The sequence below is a fragment of the Neolamprologus brichardi genome, chromosome 4 (genome assembly GCF_056152115.1).
Source record: "Neolamprologus brichardi isolate AB-2024 chromosome 4, ASM5615211v1, whole genome shotgun sequence".
NCBI classification, from domain to species: domain Eukaryota; kingdom Metazoa; phylum Chordata; class Actinopteri; order Cichliformes; family Cichlidae; genus Neolamprologus; species Neolamprologus brichardi.
The window spans coordinates 9,751,099-9,773,246 of record NC_142107.1 but is presented as its reverse complement, the minus strand read 5'-3'; positions in this window follow the sequence as shown (position 1 = coordinate 9,773,246).

Below are 22,148 nucleotides of genomic sequence, written 5' to 3'. Positions count from 1 at the left end.
AAAGGATTATAAAGCAACATGTTACTGTAACCACGTTATATTTTTCAAATTCACAATACAACTGCAATAAAGTTGTTACTTGTGTTACAAAGGCTCAGTTGTCTCCAAGGTGGCTAGACAAAAAGAACAAAACAAAATGATAGAATGGTCTACAACTTTTGAGGAGTGGTGATATGGACAATGTTTTTAGTTTTCCTGGGCAAAAGAACAAGAGCACAATGGTAAAGTCAACACTTTGTCCAGGATGGAAACAAGTGCATTATACTGCTAACACAAAAAGCTAGCAAAGAACCCAGAACGAAGTTAAAGTGAATGCTGACATCAGCCCAGCAGCCAGAACTTGAATACAACAGGTAACGTAGTCAGTGCTGTGTAGTCAGGCTTAAGGATTTACAGTCTGTACATATTTCTGAAGTAGAATCATTGTGACAGTTACTTTGAAGTCACTTTGAGCTGAATTTCAACTTTGAATTCTGTTGCTGGCTTTGTAGTCAAACTTAAAGACTTAAAGACTTAAAAGACACTTAAAGAGAGATTGTAGGTGTCGTCATAAGGATAGGGGTTCGTGTCAGTGAGTGGAACTAACTGGTAATTATGTCACAGTACATTTGAGGGGCACATAAAAGTAATGGGGAATGTGTAATACATTACTTTTTTGGGTGGTAAGGACCCGAACACTGGTGAACACATTCATAGGACTGGCACTGTCAGACGAAGAGATTAAACTCATCAAGCTTAATCAACACAGTTGTGTGGAGAACACTTCCATCCACAATATTTTGACATTATCGAAAGTGGAAGTTTATTTAATAAAATTAATGATGACAAGATTACATTTAACTGCTTTAATTTCACCATTCTGGTCTTTTGTGTGCTGGCTCGCTGTCACTGTTGTGATTGCTACTCTCATCTGCAGCGCTTTCTTAGTATGACAAATCAAAGCGTGTGCTCTGAAGAGGCCTGTTGCACCGTTGCACTGTCATTATTCTTTATTGGTCAAAGGAGCTTGCAAAGAAAAGCGTCTGGACTTCTTTAAGTTACTTGAAGACGTTTCACCTCTCATCCGAGAGGCTTCTTCAGTTCTAAGGTCAAATGGTGGAGAGTCCCAGATATAAACCTGGTGGGAGTGTCCCCCCACAGAGGGACAAAAGGACCCCCTGATAATCCTCTAATCGCCTGAGCCAAGGTGTGGAACTGGGTGTGGGTCCCAATCAGCCAGGAGTTTCGGGTGAGTTCATTGTGAAACCTGGCCCCACCTTATCATGCGAATTCCTGAGGTCAGATGGCCCAGGGTGTGAGTGGGCGTTAAGGCGTCTGGGAAGGGATCTCAAAACTGGATTATAGATGGCAGAGAGTTGGTGTCGTAAACCACCGCCTCTGTTCAAAGATGGTCGCTCACAGTGGACATAGATGGCTTCTTTCACTCCTCTTTCAAACCATCTGTCCTCTCTGTCCAAAATGTGAACATTGGCATCCTCAAAAGAGTGTCCTTTATCCTTAAGATGCAGATGGACAGCTGAGTCTTGTCCTGTGGAGGTGGTTCTTCTGTGTTGTGCCATGCGCTTGTGAAGTGGCTGTTTGGTCTCTCCAATGTAGAGGTCTGGGCATTCCTCGCTGCACTGTATGGCATACACCACATTGTTAAGTCTGTGTTTTGGCGTTTTGTCTTTCGGGTGAACCAGTTTTTGTCTGAGTGTGTTGCTGGGTCTGAATGGTGGGACTCTCCACCATTTGACCTTAGAACTGAAGAAAAACTTGAGGTGAAACGTCTTCAAGTAACTTAAAGAAGTCCAGACGCTTTTCTTTGCAAGCTCCTTTGACTACGATCCAGGTTGACTACGATGACCTGGATGACTGAGAACCTTCACAGACATTATTCTTTATTGCAACAATAGATACGGAAAAAATTTATAGAAAGACAACACCTCTACTTTGCATCACTTAGGTTTATATACTTCTTGGCAACTTTCTCAGGCAAAACACTTCAGGCAAAAGTAATTTTAAAGCAGCTTAGTTAGTGCTTTAGAATGACACTCGGAATTTTTCTGTGCGTGTGTGTGTGTGTGTGTGTGTGTGTGTGTGTGTTTGCACTGAATTTTCTCTACACAGACTTCTCTATGCTAAAGCTTTTTTTTCAGCTCCTACTTTAAAGCTTGTCATTTATCATACTAAGGACATTTCATATAACGCTGCATTTCTTTCTCCTTCTATAAGGGCTTTTGTTACTGTGCTTCGATTTTATTTTTATTTTTTTTAGCGCAGTCCTTACCTAAACTTAAAAATACCCTTTCACTGCGGTTTCACATTAGTTTCACTTTTTGCTCCTCAGGAAAAACTTTATAGGAAGAGGTTAAAACACCGAGCTCTACTTCAGGCTCCTGCCAGCAGAAGTTAAGTTTTTTAGCTTCTTTGTTGCTTCTTCACACCTGTTCATTTGAATTGGCATTAACTGTGTTTGTTTACTTGAGTGGGAGTAAAGAACTGAATTTTTCTTTTTGGTGTAAGTGTGTCCTTTTATTTCTTCTTCATTCACAATGTGGGAAAGAAGCGGGGGTGTTATTGTGCTTTTGTGGTCATTTCCTTCTCTTATGTTGTGCAGTTATTTCAATGAGATTTGCATGTGGGGACACATACATTTAATAGGATATTTTCACATGCATCAGAAGCCACGATCTCAGCTCTCTGTAGCTAAAAAAGGCAATCAGCTCTAACTTTTCCTTCAAACTCACTTGTTCTTTCGCTTGCACGCACACACGCACGCACAGTGTGAGCGAGAGAGAGCAGATAGTGTCCTCTCAGATCATCTAGACATCAATGACTTGTCATACAGCAGGCCCTTCTGTCAGCCTACGGTGGATGGGGAGCCACATGAGTCTTTCCAGTAGCAGTCGAAGACAATGATACAAAGCCGTCCTCACAGAGAGCAAGAACATCAGATACACATGTATGCATATACACACACTGACTACACACAAACGCAGTGACTCAGTGTAAAGTCACAGAAGAAGCTCTTCCTTTAAGTTCACACGTCAAACTGCAAGATATGCTGCACAACGCCCAGTCAGGAATACAGGAATAACACACAGTGAAGAAAATATAAGAGTTCAGAAGCTAAGAATACAGACAGACACTATGGCAGGGAGTTTCTAGAAAAAATCTCCCAACTTCACAAGCAGGCAATTTGATGATCTGATTGTCAGAACTAAAACAAAAATGTCAGCAGTGGTTAATTTTATTCAAAAGACCAAAGTTAAAGCATCAATGTGAAGGACAATATAATATAATATGATCAGAGTGATAATATCCCTGTGGTACATGGAAGCTTTTGTGATAAAGAACAACAGTTGAAAGCTAAACAAGAGGCAAAAATAACACCATGATAGTTACTGAAAGTAATAAATACTGTAATAATAACACATAGGGAAAAAATTATCAGACCCTAAGCAGATTCTAAAGCCTGTGTATTTTTTTAAACTTCAGAAAAGAAAAAAAAAATGCAGCACCAGAGCCGTTTTTTTAGCCTGATAGCGAAAAGAACAAAACAATTCAATTCAATTCAATTCAATTTTATTTATATAGCGCCAAATCACAACAAAAGTCGCCTCAAGGCGCTTCATAGATACAGAGAAAAACCCAACAATCATATAACCCCCTATGAGCAAGCACTTTGGCGACAGTGGGAAGGAAAAACTCCCTTTTAACAGGAAGAAACCTCCGGCAGAACCAGGCTCAGGGAGGGGCGGCCATCTGCTGCGACCGGTTGGGGTGAGAGAAGGAAGACAGGATAAAAGACATGCTGTGGAAGAGAGACAGAGGTTAATAACAGATATGATTCAATACAGAGAGGTCTGTTAATACATAGTGAGCGAGAAAAGTGACTGGAAAGGAAAAACTCAATGCATCATGGGAATCCCCCGGCAGCCTACATCTATTGCAGCATAACTAAGGGAGGATTCAGGGTCACCTGGTCCAGCCCTAACTATATGCTTTAGCAAAAAGGAAAGTTTTAAGCCTAATCTTAAAAGTAGAGATAGTGTCTGTCTCCCGAATCCAAACTGGAAAACAAAGGCAAAGGCGAACAGAGGCAAAGACTAAATGATAAACTAAACTGGGAACATCTAGAAGTAGACATGACAACTACAAACATGAACTGGAGCATAAAAAAACTGAGACCTCAAAAGACATGAAAAACCATGATCATGAGGCAAGATAAACAGACAACCCAACACTAAACAAAGGGAGAAAGAAGAGTAAATACACAGAAGGGAAATGTAGGAAGTGGAAACACTTGGGGAACACAGCTGACACAACTAAACACACTGAACATGGAAACACGAGACTGTCAAAATAAAACAGGAAACATAATGAGACGAAGTCTGTGACAACAGGTGTTTGACAATAGGACATGGAAAACGCAGACATGAAACACATGACAGACTGGCGTGACGGAAAGGAACACAAGAAGAGGAACCTGGGAACAGATAAGGGGGACGAGGCACGGGCGTAACTAAAAGTCATACATAGAGGACAAGACAGAATTACACAGGAAACAGGAAATGACACGTTAACAAGGAAGCATGGGTGATAACCTAGACTAAAACCTAACTAGGAAATACTGATAATAAACAGTAGACTTTAACATTTCTGCTATTCATATCAAAATACAAAGCAAAAATACAAAGCAAACTCAAAATGCTTTGTCACAGACCCAGCACCCTGACAGTAGCACCCAGGTGCGTCTAGTCAACCTGGTCATCAGCAAGTGTGAGGGCCACTATAAAAGCACGTTTTTGACAGTTTGCAAGCATTCAGGTGTGTTAGCATGTGAAATGCTAAACTTCATGACTGTAGATTTAGATAAACACCGAAGTATGGCTTTATTGGAAGGGCTGTCAAGATTCAAGATTCAAGACTAAAAGTGTTTATTGTCATGTGTCACAAGAGAAAAGGCATTTCTCTGTGCAATGAAATTCTTTCTTTGCTGTCCACCCACAGATGCCGATTAATATATACAATAGAAATAGAACATAATAAAAAAAATAGTACAAATAAATAAATGAAGACAGAAAAGGAGACAAAATATGGAGATTTGAAACAGAGATGTGTGCAAAGAGAAAACCTCTTCTTTCTAAAAAAGAACATAGCAGCATGGCTTAGGTTTGCAAAGTTTAATCTGAACGAATTAGAACAAGGTCTTTGATTTGATCAGACCAAAGTGGAAATGTGGCTGAAAAACTAACACAAAACATTGGCGGAAACACCCCATACCAAAATATCTGCCATGTTTTGCTGAAACACACATAAGCAAATGTGAAAATTCTGGGAATAAGGCAAAAATAGAGTTTGCACATATCTAACAAGTTTAAAAGTCAATGTTTTGGCATGACCACTTTTATTTTTTTCTTTTAGGAAAGCTTCCTTGTGATTAGTCTTCAGGAATAGTTCTGGATTCTTGAAGGACATCAGCTGTCCTTTGTTCTTTTTTTTCCATCATGATGATCCCACATTGCTTCAATAATTCATCAGTTGTTCTGGGAAGGTGATGGTGACTGATGACTGATGGTGTTCCATTTTGTCCTTTTCTAACCATGTATACGTTTTCTGTACGGTATTTTTCTGTCGTCACATTTGCATCGATTTTGACAAGATCTACAACACCAAACTATGACAGAGCCTCCACCATGTTTGACAGATGTCACTTAAACTTACTGTTGTACCTCTCTCCTGACCTCCTATCCATATTCTATCCAACCAAAGCTTTCAAGTTTGGATTCATCACTCCATAAGACCTGTTACCACTGATTTTCAGTCCAGTTTTTGTGTAATTTGGCATACCTCACCCTTTAGTCCCCACTTCCCTTCCTTAAGAATGGCTTCTTGACAGCCACCCTGCCACTGAGACTGTTACTGATGTGAACAGCAGATGAATCAACTGAAGGGTGAGCTGGATGTCTCAGGTCATGTGTCAGGTCTTTGTAAAAAATTTACAAGAAAGTCTGGTTCCTTGGAAGCAAAATATAAAGAAACGAGGGGTAGATAGATAGATAGATAGATAGATAGATAGATAGATAGATAGATAGATAGATAGATAGATAGATGGACTGATAAATTTAACATTAGTAGTGTGATAGAGGTATACATGATTTCATTAGTATCAGCTTAGATACTGACCCATGAAGCACTTTCTCTGTCAGATGTCAAAAATAGTAGTCCTGCTGGAATAGCAGCTAGAATAGGAGCTTCCTTATACAATAACAAACCGACCTTCATAATCACTGTTTTCTTGCTGCAAGGTGCTCAAAAAAAATAAATCTCATAGGGTCTGATGTGATGATCTGCCCCATTTTCTCTGACCTCATTATTTCAATCCATTCACTGGCTGCATCTGTCTTTTTTCAGAAGCATCAACACAGCCACTATCAGCGAGTCATTAAAAAAGCATAAAGTGGACACTCTGTGAGTTAGCACAATCTGGAGAAAATATGAAAACATGTTTTATACTAATGACTGAAGCTGCAGAAGGCTACCCAGTGTATGTGGGTTTTTAATGCTCGGTATCAGAGGCTTTCAGTGAGGGGTGTGCTGATACCTTTTTGCAGGCAATTTGAGATTTGTGGTCAAACACAGCCAGGGGAGAGCAAGGAGAAAAGTCAAGACAGCAACAAAGAAATTTTGTGAACAAATGTAGAGCCTCACCTGCATACGGCTTGAATTAATATGAAAGAAACTCAAGGAGGATGCTTCATTTGCAGACAATAAAGAGACAGGTGGTCAAGTACCAAGCTGGGTCTGTCTCTGCGATTTTATGCATTTCTGACAAGCAGGGATAGAAATGAAAAAATACACTGCATGTGTCAGTCACAGAAAAAATAAGAATTCACATCATTGGTTCCCAAGGTTCAAACAGGTGAGTGTGAAACACACAAAGTAAACCATCACCACGGTTGGCTGTGTGATGAATGCTGTGGTGCACAAAAAAGCACCGTGACCAGCAGAGTGTGTGAATACTTTTAGCTGCATGTGTGTGTACATGTACAACTGTGGGTAAAATTAGGAATTAGAGCAGGGTAGAGAGGAGGATGTCTGCTTTCAGTGTGGGTCAGTGCTCAGTGCGCAGCCTCCCTTCCCGTTTCCCTCTGAGACTGCTATAAAAGAATATCTGATGGTGATGCAGAGAGTGAGGAAGAGGCTGAGAGGACAAAAAGAATCCTATATCACTGTGGCATTCAGAGACAGTGGGTGTTGTTTTATGCCAGCCGTCTCCACGAATTCTACTCAGAACAAAGATTTGGTTTCACACAACTCAGGAAGGGGTAAAAGAAAGAGGGAGAAAGTGCAAGAAGCTTAGATTAACTAAGATGAGAAAAAAGGCTGGTATTTAAGCAACATTTGTTGCATTGTTTGTACAGACGGGAGGATCTCAGATTCTAAATAATTCACACTCTGCTTATATGGTTCTTGGCTTTAGACTTACAGGGTCTTGCCAACTGATTTAGGCACAGAGAGAAGTAACAAGACGACTGTCCTGCTAAACAAACAGTAAGCAACAATGAATTGACACCATGTAGCTCACGAGATTGCCTGCATAAGTTTTAAATATATTTTCAATACATCTTTTTATAAGGTTTGTGTCAAAAAAGGTCTAGCATATGTCACCTTACTCCGAGAACCTGCTTGTGAGCACAGCCTCACACTTATGCATCACACTTTGGAGAAAAGCCAGAAAGAAATTAGTACCGCATAATGAAAAAAAATGGAAACAAAATCACTTTAAAAACAAATAATAACCTAAAAGCAAGTTTTTAACCGTTTCTTCAGTGATGTGTTTTTTGACACGCTGCTCCTCATCCTTATTCAGCCCTGCGGTGGAGGTAGAAGTGCTGCCAAAGAATCTCATACTGTCCTCTGGCTCACGTGGGATTAAAATCCCATCAATGTCTATAGGTACAAATCCTAGATGAGCTTTAATATTCATTACCAAAACTCTGAAATCAATTTCAGAATAGACAGGTAACAAGTGAAATTAAACTAGGCTGTCTGTGTAATTATGGTCTCCTTTTCTGGTGCCTGGATTCTGAAGGTAAGTACTGATAAGACATGGGCTGCATACATTAGGCTCTCCATGCTGCCAAAACCTAAGTTTCATTTTGGATGGATTTGTTATTTTTCATAAACAGAAACATATTTTCAGCTTAGCACACTGCAGGTTCTGTTAAAAATCCAGGCATAGTTTTCAGATTAAAACTCTAATTAAAAATTAAATTAACTGAACTAAATCTAAGTTTCTCTAAGCTCTTGAAAAAGAAATGGCAGTTTTGAAATAAGGTTTTAGCGTTGTGAATTAAACCCCTTGTAAAATGCTAGAAATTCAGCCTGCCTAAGGCACTGAGATCAGGTGCTTTTTGTTACTGCTATTCTTGTACTACCCGCACGAATGTGGCACTTTGTGACAAAGTTTAAATGGATGGATGCTTGTTCCAAAGAACATCAAAGAATTCTTGCACAAAAAAAACATGTATATTTAGGTATTTTCCATTGTGAAAGCAGTGAGGAACACATGGTAAAAATCTAATTAAACTTGGATCACAAATGGATTTTGAGGTTCAAGCAGCCCTCGAAAATTATTGCAAGGTTGTGAATATTAGAAAATGCTCGGCCTGAAGAATTTGGAAAAGGGAATGGGTGTTATTAAGTATCTTTCCTTGAAGCGTTTTTCATAATGAACGTGGAAATTCTAGAAAGTAGTTGTCCTTCAGCTGAAACAAAGATGCAAAATGCCACTTGAATTATTTTGTCAATGCAAGGACTGGAACATGCCATTATTATTTAAAATAGGAATATAAAAAGACCTCCCAATCTCACGATAAATTGACCATCATCTTCAAATAACAGGTCACTATGTCTGACAGAAACGTGCTCAGACATATTATCGAGTGGGGGCACATCTGTGCGACAGTATTATCGTCTGATTTCTGGGATACATTCCGCTCCATTTGTTTCACATGGCGCAGCTGTTTTAAATCCGGATGCTGCCAAATCCTCTCCCAGCCAGCAAATATCTTTGGCCCACGGTTGAAAAGGGAGAGGTAAGAGTGTGTGCGTGGATGTGTGCACATATGTGTGTGTTCGTCTGGGGGTTGGCAGAAAGAGAAAAAAGTTGAGTAAACTTAGAGGACACAAAGAAGAGACAGGAGTCCTTCAGGGGAAAGGGCAGTTCGTGACAACCTTCAGAGGAGCATCACGAAAATAAGTTTTTCTTTGGTGCCCTTAAAGCTTTGAGTTTTTTTTGGAGTAACAAGGTCCTTTGTTTGGCACAAAAAAAAACTGGAATTACAATCAATTAGCTACGACTGCAAGTGTTTCTTTTCAGTGTGGCAAATCACTCACAGGCAGCCTCACAGGTGAGTTTGTCACTCCTGTCAACCATCCACTGACAGCTCCAGGAACTGCAGTGGCTACTGGGTGACTTCAGTATTTGGAAAGATGGCTAAAGTGAGTATTATAATGCAACCGGAGCACCAACATCCTATTCACAATGTAACACAATCAAAATATAAAATACTATTCAAAACGCAGCAGTTCTCCTTATAAGACTAGTGAAAGGCTACAAAGCAAATCAATGAAACAAGAGGGTTATTAATTACTTATATTTTAACATTTGCAACAAAGTACCAGCAGTTTGCACACAGTCAAAATCTGAGTATTTAAATGTGTAATCTAAATAATGTGGTATTTACACCATAATTCGAAAGCTTTTCAAAGCACTGGGGGACTTGTTCGCACATTTGCTAATTGATTTAATCTGAGTGATCCATAGCCTTTTATAAGACGCAGTCATGTTGCACAGTTCATTTCAGTAATTCTTCACTAAATTTAATTATACATGAATATACAAAGGTAGCAATAAATACTTTTACTAATTCCTTTAAAAGATTTAAGAACACTTAATCTCATAAAGTTATGCCTTTCAAGCTAATAAAACAAGATGAAAGAACTGAGTTCCTCTCACACATTATATGAAACATAAACAGGAGTGTGTGATCATAAATTACAAAAAAAATATAAATGATCCCATTTCAGTTCAGCAACAGAAACTTGTGAATACATACTGTACATACACACACTCTCCAGCCACTTTATTAGGTACGCCCGTTCAGCTGTTTGTTAACACAAATATCTAATCAGCCAGTCACGTGGCAACAACTCAGCGGACTGAAGCGTGTACACAGCATCAAGAAAACCAGCTAAAGTTCAAACCGAGCTTCAAAAGGCGGAGGAAAAGAGATTTAAATGACTTTGAGCCAGCGGGTGTCAGTATTTTAGAAACTGCAGATCTAGTGGGATTTTTCCACACAGCCATCTCATGGGTTTACAGAAAATGGTCTGAAAAATACAAGCTATCCAGTCAGTGGCAGTTCTCTGGGTGAAAATCTCTTGTTGATGCCAGAGTGTTTCAAGCTGGTAGGAAAGCGACAGTTACTCAATTAATCATTCATTACAACCACAGCATGCAGAAGAGCACATTTGAACAAACAACACACCAACCCTTGAAGCAGATTGGTTGCAGCAGAAGACCCCACAAGGTGCCACCTGAGGATTGCTTAAACCTCACAATCTACTAATTATTGTTGCTGACTTTGTCCATCCCTTTATGACCACATTGTAACCATGTTCGGATGGCTGTTTCCAGCAGGATAACACGTCACAAAGCTTAGTAGTTTCTTGAACATGACAATGAGTTAACTTTACTCAAATATCACCAGATCTCAACACAATAGAGCCATGCCCACATTATGAAGTTACAGATCCCTGGGTGCAAATGCTTGGTGACCCCCCCTTTTACCAGTTTGTGTTTATGATCATGTACAAAGAATACTTATGAATGGAAAGCACTGTATCCACTATAAAAAATTAAAATCTAAAACAAAATTAAAATCACAACTTTACTGAAAGTCACATTCATTTTAAATAAATTAAAAACAAACACACACACACACACACACACACACACACACATGCACATACACATGAGAGAGAGAGAGAGAGAGAGAGAGAGAGAGAGAGATGTCTTCTTCCTGCTTCTCTTTGTGTTGGTCTCCCTGACATTCTGCTGTTTTTCCTCACCTCTTGTATAACTTCTTTCCCTCAAGCTGTTGAACTTTTTCCTAGTCCCACTCCCTGATGACTGTTCAGCTAATAATTAATGCACAGGTAAAGTTACAAGGTTGAAAGTTCAGGTTGAATGTTTTCTTGGGAAAAGCACTTTTGAGATGTGTCCATGTAGGAAGGGAATAAAAAAAAAAGAGAGAGAGAATTGAATTAAAAAGTTGCAAAAGCAGAAATATTGCCTGTGAACTCACTTATTTGGTTGTGAAGACCAGCAGGTCATCCAATGATGGTGAAAGTCTTCACTTAGATTTAACCACTATCAGGTCAGTAATACACTGAGTCTGTGAGCTGCGTCTACAGCCAACCTCCAGATCAGCTTCATGTAAGTTGTCTCAGCAAACTGAAAGTTAACTGCAATGTTTTTGTCGTGATTTGGTTGAATGAAAAAAAAAAAGATTAAACAAATTTAATTAATTTTGTTAATTTCTGCTTCTTTTATGCAATTTGGAAGTACTGAATCTGAATGAAAAAAGTAGTTAATTGGGTTTGGCAGAGACCACAAATAAATACAGACTACTGTATTCTACCCACAATATCATTGTGGATAATACATAATAATATATGAATTCAAGAGCTGAAGTTTAAGTTGTGTAAGAGAATAAAAAGTTATTTTTATTTGCCTTTTATATGGGCCCCCATCTGTGCGTTGGGTCCTGTGTACATGACCAGAATACCCACTGGATAAACCAACCCAGAACAGAGGACCTTTGGGATGTGGAGATTTACATCAGCTGACAAATCTGCAACAACTGTGTGATGCTATGATGTGACCATGGACCAGAATCTCTGAGGAATGTTTCCAGCACCTTGTTGAATCTATGTCACAAAGCATTAAAGCAGTTATATGTAATGTGTAAATATAGTTGGCTATATTTACACATTAAAGAATACCATCCATACATCTGCCTGAAACAAACACCCAATCAGGTGAAGGTCTCGGGTCTGTAATGTCTTTAACACTGCCTCTTTTGCAAAGTGAAGAGGCCATTGATCACAAATAACCACAAAGAGGCTTTTGGTCCAACACATAGTGTAGGATACCAGTTTGTTGCCCAGTAAAATTCTACACACTATCGGAGCTGTTGTGTTCACTGTACCAGTGAGTCATCATAAATCTGTTTGTAGGTTTCTCTGAAAAAAACAAATCATAGCCAAATTCTGCATCTGTATTGAAAACCCACAATCACTCACCTCTACTGATCAGCACTGATCAGTGAGCCAGATAAACTGTTGCACTCACTGCTCAAATAGCTAGAAACAACCATGATCAGATCAGGATGTCCTGACCTTACATCATGTTTATGCTCTTTTTAATTCTCTGCTCAAGTGGGTGCTGAAGTGTGGATGCAGTAAAGAGAAAGGGGACAGAAGAGGTTGATGATGTTGGACGGTTTTGTGTTTGCAGCTGGAAACATTTTGTGATTCGATCATAGCACATCACTTGGTAGCTAAACGTTGCTTGCTAGTGGACATTCCAGACACAGCTTCCCTAGTTTACCCTGTAATGTATTTACCTCCTTCACATCGGCCACTCTGCAAATATCCTTTGCTCTCACTTCAGTTATTTGACTTTAATCTGAGATGCTGAGGTTGCGACCTTGAAGCTGCTGAATGCTGTTGACCTTCTGTATGGGACACTAGACAACAAAAGTGCAACAAAGCCTACATAAGGAGGCAACAGTGGTGACTGTCAACCAGGAGGTTTATATGTAAGCTTGTTTCCACAGCTGAAAAAAAATTACCATCCATAAATTGAATTTTCAAGTTTGGTATCTTAGATTTTTGATTTAATATGCTGAAAATAACTTGAAATATTAAGTTAGCTCTGCAAATCAGGAAGCTCTTTGACAATATGTTATTTACTTAATATCTGGAAGTAGAAGGCAAATGAGCCCATTGACATGAGCACATTGATTCACACCGATACATATTTTTATGCAGTTATAATTTGCTTAAGGGCATTTAAACTTGAAGAAGCTGGCACAGATTTGTTCACATTGCCATACATTGGTAGCTCAATGATGCTGTCACTACCCAATTTTGAGTGTGCAAGCATCTGCGGCATCTGATAACAAGGAAATTATGTCTTTCTAAAGCTTCATAATTGACAGCACTAAGTCAAAATTTCAAAATTCTACCTTTCTGCCACTAAAAGAATGCCATCAACAACTTGAAATTTTGACTTTTTTTCAGTGGTAGAAACAGGGTTATATAGGTTTAATTTCTGATTAGAAGATTTGTTTTACTAGTTAGTTTCTTTGTTTTAATTCTCAGTATTTTATTTTCCTTTTAGGACCATTCGGTTAAACTATGCCACCAAAAGTAGTTGATTAGGTTTAAAAGATTGTAATCAAGTACAAACCCCATTCTGAAAGAAAAGATCTGAACAATGTTAATAAACATTTTCCTGAAAAAATTTCCAGATCTCTTAAATTCATATTTTATACACAATAGAAGATAGAAAACCTATCAAATTTTTAAACTGAGAAAAACTGCAATGTTGAAAAAAGAAAAAAGGTCATTTTTAATTTGATGGCAACAATAAAAACCAAAAAAAAGATGTACTGTGGCCATCAAAATCTATTTTTCCCCTTGGCTGTATGTAGAAATTCTGTCCATCCACATCATCTTATGCAATACCAATCAATCTGTCAATATCCCGCTCCTCATTCCCAACCAAGAGTGCATCCTAGTCACTTCATCCAAAAACCAGCACCCTTAGGCCATTGGTTGCAGTCTGTCCATAAATGTGAATGGAACCGGTGACAAAAGGCAGCTCCAGCACCCGCTGGGAATGGGTTTGGCTTACTGTAAAGCAAACTCTCGCTACAGTTGTACAGGAATCAAATAGCTTGCAACAATAGGCTTCATTCCACATTCTCCTATAGCATCTCCCCCAAGAAACCCTGAGGTGATGCTGCAAATGCCTTCTCCATGTCCACAAAACACACAGAGAATGGTTTAGAAAACTAATACACACCCTCAAATACAATATCAATAACCTGAAAACGACAATGTTCCTCATAAATGTGAGAAACAATTCAGGAATACTCTCCTCTCCAACACCCTGGTGTGCACCTGTGTTCCTCCTGCAGCTTGAACACACCGTGTGGCCCCAGTTTGCCATCACAATCCAAAGATACTACTGACTTCTATGCTACATTGCTGATTTATTTCAATAATGACAGTTTCAAAGCTTTGTTGGACGCGGAACGATAAATTGTTCTGAATAAATTGTTCTATAAACTGTTACTGCTCCCTGATATGGAACTCTGTCCTTTAGAAACCACCAACTTTTACTTTGCTGCACTTTTGCTTTCATTCTTAAAATGAATGATATTGCCTATTTAAAATAGCGCTACAAAACACCTTAGATGTTGCCTAGAAAAGATCTTCAGTTACCTAGATCAAGCGAGTCAGTCTTGTACACAGGTTGGCAACAATAACAAGTGATGAAAATGTTCAGTCGGTATCTTGTCGCCATTTCATGTCTGATTTCTGATGCAAAAATAAAAAAATTTGTTTACTTGGTGTCATAAATAGGATCAGTCTCAGCACTTTGAAATAAACAACAAGAGGTAACTTGCGAGTTCACTTTCTAATTCACAGCCACCAAAAGGTTCCAAAAGAGCACATCTGGAGCTAGACATTAGAGGAATATTAATGTGCGACTGGATCTACCACTGAGGTATTGACAAAAACAAACTGTCAAAAGGAGGGAACCACCATCACTAATGCCTGTGTGAGTGAACGATGACCTACACGATATACATTGCCACAAATGATGCAGGATGTAAAAGTAGGCTACAGCAGAAGACATTTAAAACATATTCAGCACTGATTCTTCATACGTAAAAGAGACTGTGGCTGCGATTGTGCAGCTTTCCAGGAGACATTATCAAGTGAAGCAGTGAGTTTGAGAGATATCAGTTCTGGCTACAAAGCATAGCTGACATAATTACTGTAGATAAGATTGTGAGTTAAATTATGCACAAAAGCAAAGATTGTGAATTTGGTGGATTTCAAAGAAGCATGTGAGGGAGTAAAGGGGTAAAACTGTGTTCACCATGACTGCTCAAGACCTTAAAGAGAAAATAGAAAGCCAAGATGCTGATGAAGATGACAGTTGACAATCAACTAGTGAACTACTATTGAATATCAATAATATAGTCGGCTGTTGTTTGTGAAATCTGCTACTTAGCTGCTTAGCATCTCGTCACCACTTGCTGTGCTATAATGTGTGCTACAAGTGTAACCTATGAGCTCTCACAGCTAGAGATTACCTACCAGTCTCTATATCAAACACAGCTGCACCTCACTGGGACATAACCTGCCTTTAAACATTTCAAGGTGAAAGTAATTCCAAGAACACTAAGCTGGCGATTGAACCACAGGCCGACAGTTTCTTCAAAGACATTAAAAAGAGCATCTTCAGTTTCTTGATAATCCTGAGGTCTTCTGGCTGAAGGTTGCAGCAGATTTCACACGTCAGAGGTTATTACTTCCTCTTAGATATCCAAATACCCACAGATGCTACATATCAAGGACAAGACAGCATGTACAGACAGCTAAATCAAACCAAAAAAGATGTTTACATGGCTTTCAAATGAAGTTGATAAGTCCTTCAGAGCACACCGCCTAAGTCCAGTATAGTGTTGTCTCTTTCTATACCATATGATGTCTAAGGTTATACATTAACAAAGAAGATAGTGGCATTTATACAGCAGTGGAGAAGAAAGAGAAGAAGTTAGCATGTACACTTTATGTAGCTGGCAGCCAGCCATTATCATGAATAACAAAAGACCAGCCAAGGCCGTACGTCTTAGTGTTTCCCTCACGATAGTTTTTATAAATGCAACACATATAATTTGAGGAGCATAGTCTTTACAAAGTCTGGACAGTTCCTGGAATCTATTTCAGCAACCTGGAGTTATGCACCCTGGGAGGGACACGGGTTATCTAGGACAACTAGGAATACACATAAATCCCAAGCTTGAGATGCCTTTCATTACCCAACACTTTAATTTTCTGGACATTCAAGTTCTGTTTATTATTAAATTACAAGTTTCCTTATTGTTTATATTTTTATCTTCATCAGTTTCCTCAGTTTGTTCAATCCTGAACTCTTAATTCCAGATTATTTCGGAGTTTATTTTTTTTCCATCATTGTCTCTTGTCCCATCCATTTGTTTCATCAGCCCTAGTTTAACTTGTGCCTGCATTTCCTCCTTTAGTTATGCAGCCCACTTCCCATTTTATTTTGGTAGTTTGCTGTCTTTGGCTTTTATCTGATTAGTTTCAGCTACCTCTTGTTACCTGGTTGTTTCTTCCCCCATTACCTCATATGTGTTCATAGCTTCATATTTCTTGTTTCCCTGCGCTGTTGTTCTTAGTATATTGCCTGTGTGGGTTCCTTCTGATTTCCTTAGGATCTTGAACCTTGTTTTGTGCTTTTTTTTTTTTTTTGGATTTCTTGTTTTAGATTTAATCAGCCTCAATAAACGCTCTCCTTTTGTTCTGCCAAGTTTGCATCATAAGTTTGCTTTGTTTAAATTGCTGGCATAATTAAGGAAATAAAACTTTATTTCACACTGAAACTTGTTATTTTAAATTTTCCTAATTTTCAGTGATGTAGTAGTTGAAAATGATGGCTGAATCAACTGTCTAATGAAAACACTAAACTCAGCCCAAATGGATCAAGAGAAAAGAAAAAGAAAAACAATCCATGTATGGATCTATGCCATGCTTTCATAGAGTCTGGAAAAGTTAGACAAATGAGCCAGATTATTTCCACATTTCCATATTTACTTGCAATTTTTCATCCTCTTTTATGCGGTTTGACCCTCAGCAACGTGGTTGAGAGAAAACAAATCAGTGAATACAATAATGTGCTTGAATAACTTTAAACTCTCACTGGTAATCTACCCGGTAGTTTAATTTACATCTTTGTTAAAATGTAGTGAACTGCTAAACCTTTTTGTTTATTCGTCTCTCCCTTTTCTGCTTGTTATTCCTCATTTGAGCTTCTTGTAGGTTTTCACCAGATTTAATTACAGCCAGAGTTTTGTTCTTTATACCTGCCTTGTGTATTCTTTATTTGGATCCTTAATTTGAATTAAAATGTAACAACCATTTGGGAGTCATCCACGCAGCAGTGTGCTGATGACAGTCAGCAGGGTTTATTTGATGTTATTGTCCAATATTGGGATGTTGATCTTTAGCATTCAGACATTATCTGATAGCGATCTCATTATTGAAGCTATAGTGCAGATCTATTATAGACACATCTGCAGACAAACAACAACTATAATCACAATCCTAGATTTCAGATATAACATCCAGACAGATAAAAGATGAATAAAACAAATCACAAACAAAATGACACCTGACTATTTCATGCAAGCTGCGTGTATTTTCCACATGGATTTAGCTCTCTATGCAATACAGATTTGTGAAAAGGAGAAGAAAAAAGTACGTTTTCAACAATTAACCTGTACTCTGACATCTTTCTGACAACACTGCAACAGTGGCATGATGGTATTATCCTGACCTTTTACTTGAAATGTGAGATCTGTGATCAAAGATTACAGTCCAACATGACGTGGCACTCGCAGCTTCCTGTGACTCCTGAGCCATTTGGCAAGCTTACGTGATCAGTGAGACTTGGGAAGTCTGTCAAGAAGGCCGGTCTAAAATATTCTTCTTCTTTACTTTGTATTGTGAGGAAATGGAGTGAAAAAGTTAACCAATAATAAGTCAGTACAGACAAAAATAAATAAATAAAAAAGCTCCCAAATTATTTGGCTTCCTGCTGAGACAACCCAAAACTCATAAACTGACAGCTGGTAGTCCAGCAGTGTGAGCCTATTGGATTCCATGACAAAGACACAGCTACTGGCTTTCTCTTGGCTAGCCCCTGCTGGGCTAGGCAGCTTTATATTTTGTCCAGAGAACATCTGGCAACCTACACATGCAGAAGGTTCGGTCTCAATCTTGCATGTCCCCTGGGTGTGGATGCTGCCAGGCCTGTTGCCCCGCACCCCTCCGCCCTCCACCATGTTCCATCTCCCAGTCCAGCCACAACCTGCTACAGCTGGACCTTGGCTCAGTCCCCCGTGGCCTGCTTCTAATCAAAAACAGCCACATTTGGCAGACAGCACCCGCAGTTATGATATTATGAGACACCAGCAGACCTTTTGAACACTGAACGCTCATTTATTTGGGTCCCAGATATCAGTGGAGAATTGTGAATAGGGATGGCTTTCCACAGACTTTTCTGTTATTATCAACAAATGTTTATCGCACCAGTTTTGTCCTTATAGTACCTGTTGCTTGCTGAAGGATTGCACTAAATCCCCAAAAATATCTGTTACCTGAACTCACAAAAAGGACATAAAATACTGGTCTTTCATTTTTATATTTGTGCATTTGCATGAAAGGAAAAGATAAAGAAGGGACAGCTTTGGATTTCACTTGCTTATTGCATTGATTACAAGATTACATGTAGAATTGTATATTTTATTGTTTATCATATATCTTCCATTGTACTTTGGGTTGTTCTTTGCAGACCTGTGCAGCTGTAAAATTATGGCCTAGAGCCAGCCAATAAATACTGTTTTCTATTTTTGCATGGAGTTTAACAAATACTTGAGTTATCATTCAAGGTTCAAATGTGGGTTATCTACCTGCAGCAAGCACTTCTAGTTTAAATGGGTACTTTGGCAATAAGAGCAATAAAATCACCAGAAAACAACCCAAAGGTTACTTCTATCACCTTCAAATGAGCCATGCTTGTATCATCTTGCAGAACTCTTACTTAGAGGATCGACTGTTCATGCTTTAGAGGTTAATTGATTTTCGATTGCTTAATTTAAAATGGGAGCGGTTTTTCTGATCACAAAGCAGGAAGACAAGGCCAGCAGTTCTCCTGGGACTGAGAAGCACATTCCTCATATAACCCTCCAAACAGCGAATTATTAAAACACAGAAAGAGATAAAACCCTCTCCTCAGAAGTTAACAACAACCATCACTGTTGTGCTGAGGGGCGTCTCGGTGAGTGCTGAGTGTATCTTATGTTACTCAACAACAGAGGCGGGGAGAGACGGTGCACTGGAGGACTGCACAGAGAATTAGAGCTTTAAATAATTTCCCTTCTGTTTTCTTATCTTATAAATGTTTTCCTAGAAGCTACTGCATCTCATTTTTACAATAGAGAGTACATACATACACAAATTATAACACATGCAAAAACACTGAGTCAGGCAGAGTCTTATGGCCAGGCGATGGTGGCGGGCCATGTGGTGTTTGTGGGCGGCCATTCCCTATGGCAGCATGTGAATTGCATAATGCAACCTGTGAGCCACCCTGTTTGTTTTCATTTACGGACAAGTCATTAAGAGCTGTGTGTTAGGCCATAAAGTGCGAACTGGACCTTATTGCACTTCCACATGATGCAGTGCTCACAGCCTTGGGAGCAATGTAGCAAGAAAGACTGTAAAGATGAATAACAGCACAAATCTCGGGCATGTCAGTCATAGTTTACTTGATAATAGTTAAATCAATAAGTGTCATGCAAGTTCTAATTGAAAGAAGCCAGAATGTTGTGATGCAAGGGAAAAAGACAGTTTTTTTCCACTTCAGACAACCTGTTAAAACACTGTGTTGTGTCATACGTGGCCCTGCATCAGGGTTCAGGTCATTGCAAAGCCCTAGTTAAGTCCACCTGTCTTCACACATCCTTCCCCACTTTTTCCAAGGCGAGCACTTCAGCAGCTTGATAACATTCCCAACACAGACCGAGATTAAGTTCTTTTCAATTTGAACTTGATGATTCTCTTGTCTGCTTCACTTCAATGCCACTCTCAACATCAAAGGATTTGGCAGGGTTCTGAACAAAGTCAATCAGTCCTTGCTATTTTTTAAAATTTATTTATTTATAAAAGGCAGCTGCCCTACATCCAGCATGATAGCTGCGTAAAGGGCCAATGTGTAATGATGCACATGTGGAGAAATAATTGTCTAATTTCACTGGGATGTGTCACCCAGCACTGAAATTAGAGGGATCAAAGATTACCGTGTTTGTTTTCTGTGCCGTATCCTCCTCCGCCGGTTCGTTTCAAGACAGCTCATGAGTTTTGGTGCAGGCCTGTTTTAGAAAACCTTACTTCAGTATGAACAAAAAAAGACTATTTGTGGGGTTTGACTTTAGGCTCCCACAATGAACCTACTCCCAAATATAAGACCAGGGGCCCAACCTTTCTTTGGAAAGACTTCCAAAGAAAGGCTTTGTGAAGGAATGCATAGATTTTGAATTTTTTTAGATGTATTGCCATACGTTTTGCAGCTGTTCCTATTAATAAAGACCTGCACTGCCATTTATACTACACCAAGGTAGTAGAGTAATACATAAATAATTAAATCAGAGGAAAGTTGCTTTTCCACTATTTGCTATAGACATTTCTGTTTTTATTATAGAGGATTCAAGTTTTTAAGAAATCTGTGAATTAACAAAAACTTTATTATTTTATAAATAAACAGTCTGGGCAATGGGCTACCAGAAGCTTTTCTGTCTTTTTACACATTTATCATGTAGAGAAACTGAGACATACTGTTGAAATTGCACTTTTTCTTAAATGTAAACATTTCAGGGATTAAATGTTTAGTTAAATGTATTTACACTGACAGAAAGGGTCATTTCACTGGTCCAAAGCTAAGAACCAAAGTGGGTTGTATGTGGCCCACAATCTAAAATGAGTTGACATCACTATTCAAAAGTGTGTAAACAATTTTATCTATGCAGTAAATGTACTATCCAGAAAGTATAGGCACCTCAGGGACACATTAAATACTAACTAGTGTATGACCTTGATAAATGAAACTATAGACGATGCTATGACTCTTTTTCATTTCAGTGCAAAGATGAAGTACATTGCAATACAGCCAGAAAATTTACAAATGGAGATGGTTTTCTTTGTCCACAGTTGATTTTTCAATCAGTAGTTGGACTTTTACAAAACAGTCCACTGTTTGGTTTCTATCATCTGCTGACAACTGACCTTTGCTAAGTTAACCATGAACTTTTCTTGACCGAGTAGTCATCATAAGTATACTTGGCAACAGCAGCCGCATAAGAGGAGAGATTGTCAGACATCAGATGCCGAGGCGTCGCCTACAAGCAAATCTGCAGCAGACCAGCAAAGCAGCCAACAGCATATTGTCAGGAATGCAAACACCAGATGAACAAAGCCAAGACATCAGCTCACAATATTCCTCTGCCATGAAGGGGTGCTGGAGGCTGACAGCTGATGTGAGAAATGAATGGAGTCGCTGAGTAACTGCAGCACCAGCAGGGAGTGTGTCGCAAACGTGATTATTCCCACACAAAGTCATCCTCAAGCTGCATTACTGTTGGCAGATGGGGGCTGCTTATGAGATGCTACATGAACAGTATGCATGAGTGTTCTGCAGCAGCATTAAAAAAATGTCCTTTAAACCTACCACCTTACCGCAACGTGTGTGTTAGAGATGTAGTACAGCAGGTGGAGTACGGTAAGCACCACCAGGTTTTATATTGGAGACTTCATTTGACTTTAAAATTGGTGGTTAGTCCTTCATTGCCTGATATAGAACATGTTTCATACATTATATTTTTTTCACTTTTAATGAAATATATTTTTATATTTCTATATTTTTTTGTCATTTTTTCCTCAAACACACAAATACACGTCAAACACAATTATGTCTGAGACTGACTTTTGCCATTCACATAACGCAAGTGCCTCATGCTTGCCTTCGCAGGCATGCGTTTGTGTGCAGTATACGTGCACTTTCCCTTTGCTTGCAGTGCGGCAGCTGTGCCAGACTCTAATTCGCAGAACTGATGGCTACGAGCATGCTGCTGAGCAGGTAGCAGGCAGCGGGGGGCACTGGGTGGCTCGAGGGATGTTGAGAACACAGGAAGATGCGCCCAGTGTTTTTG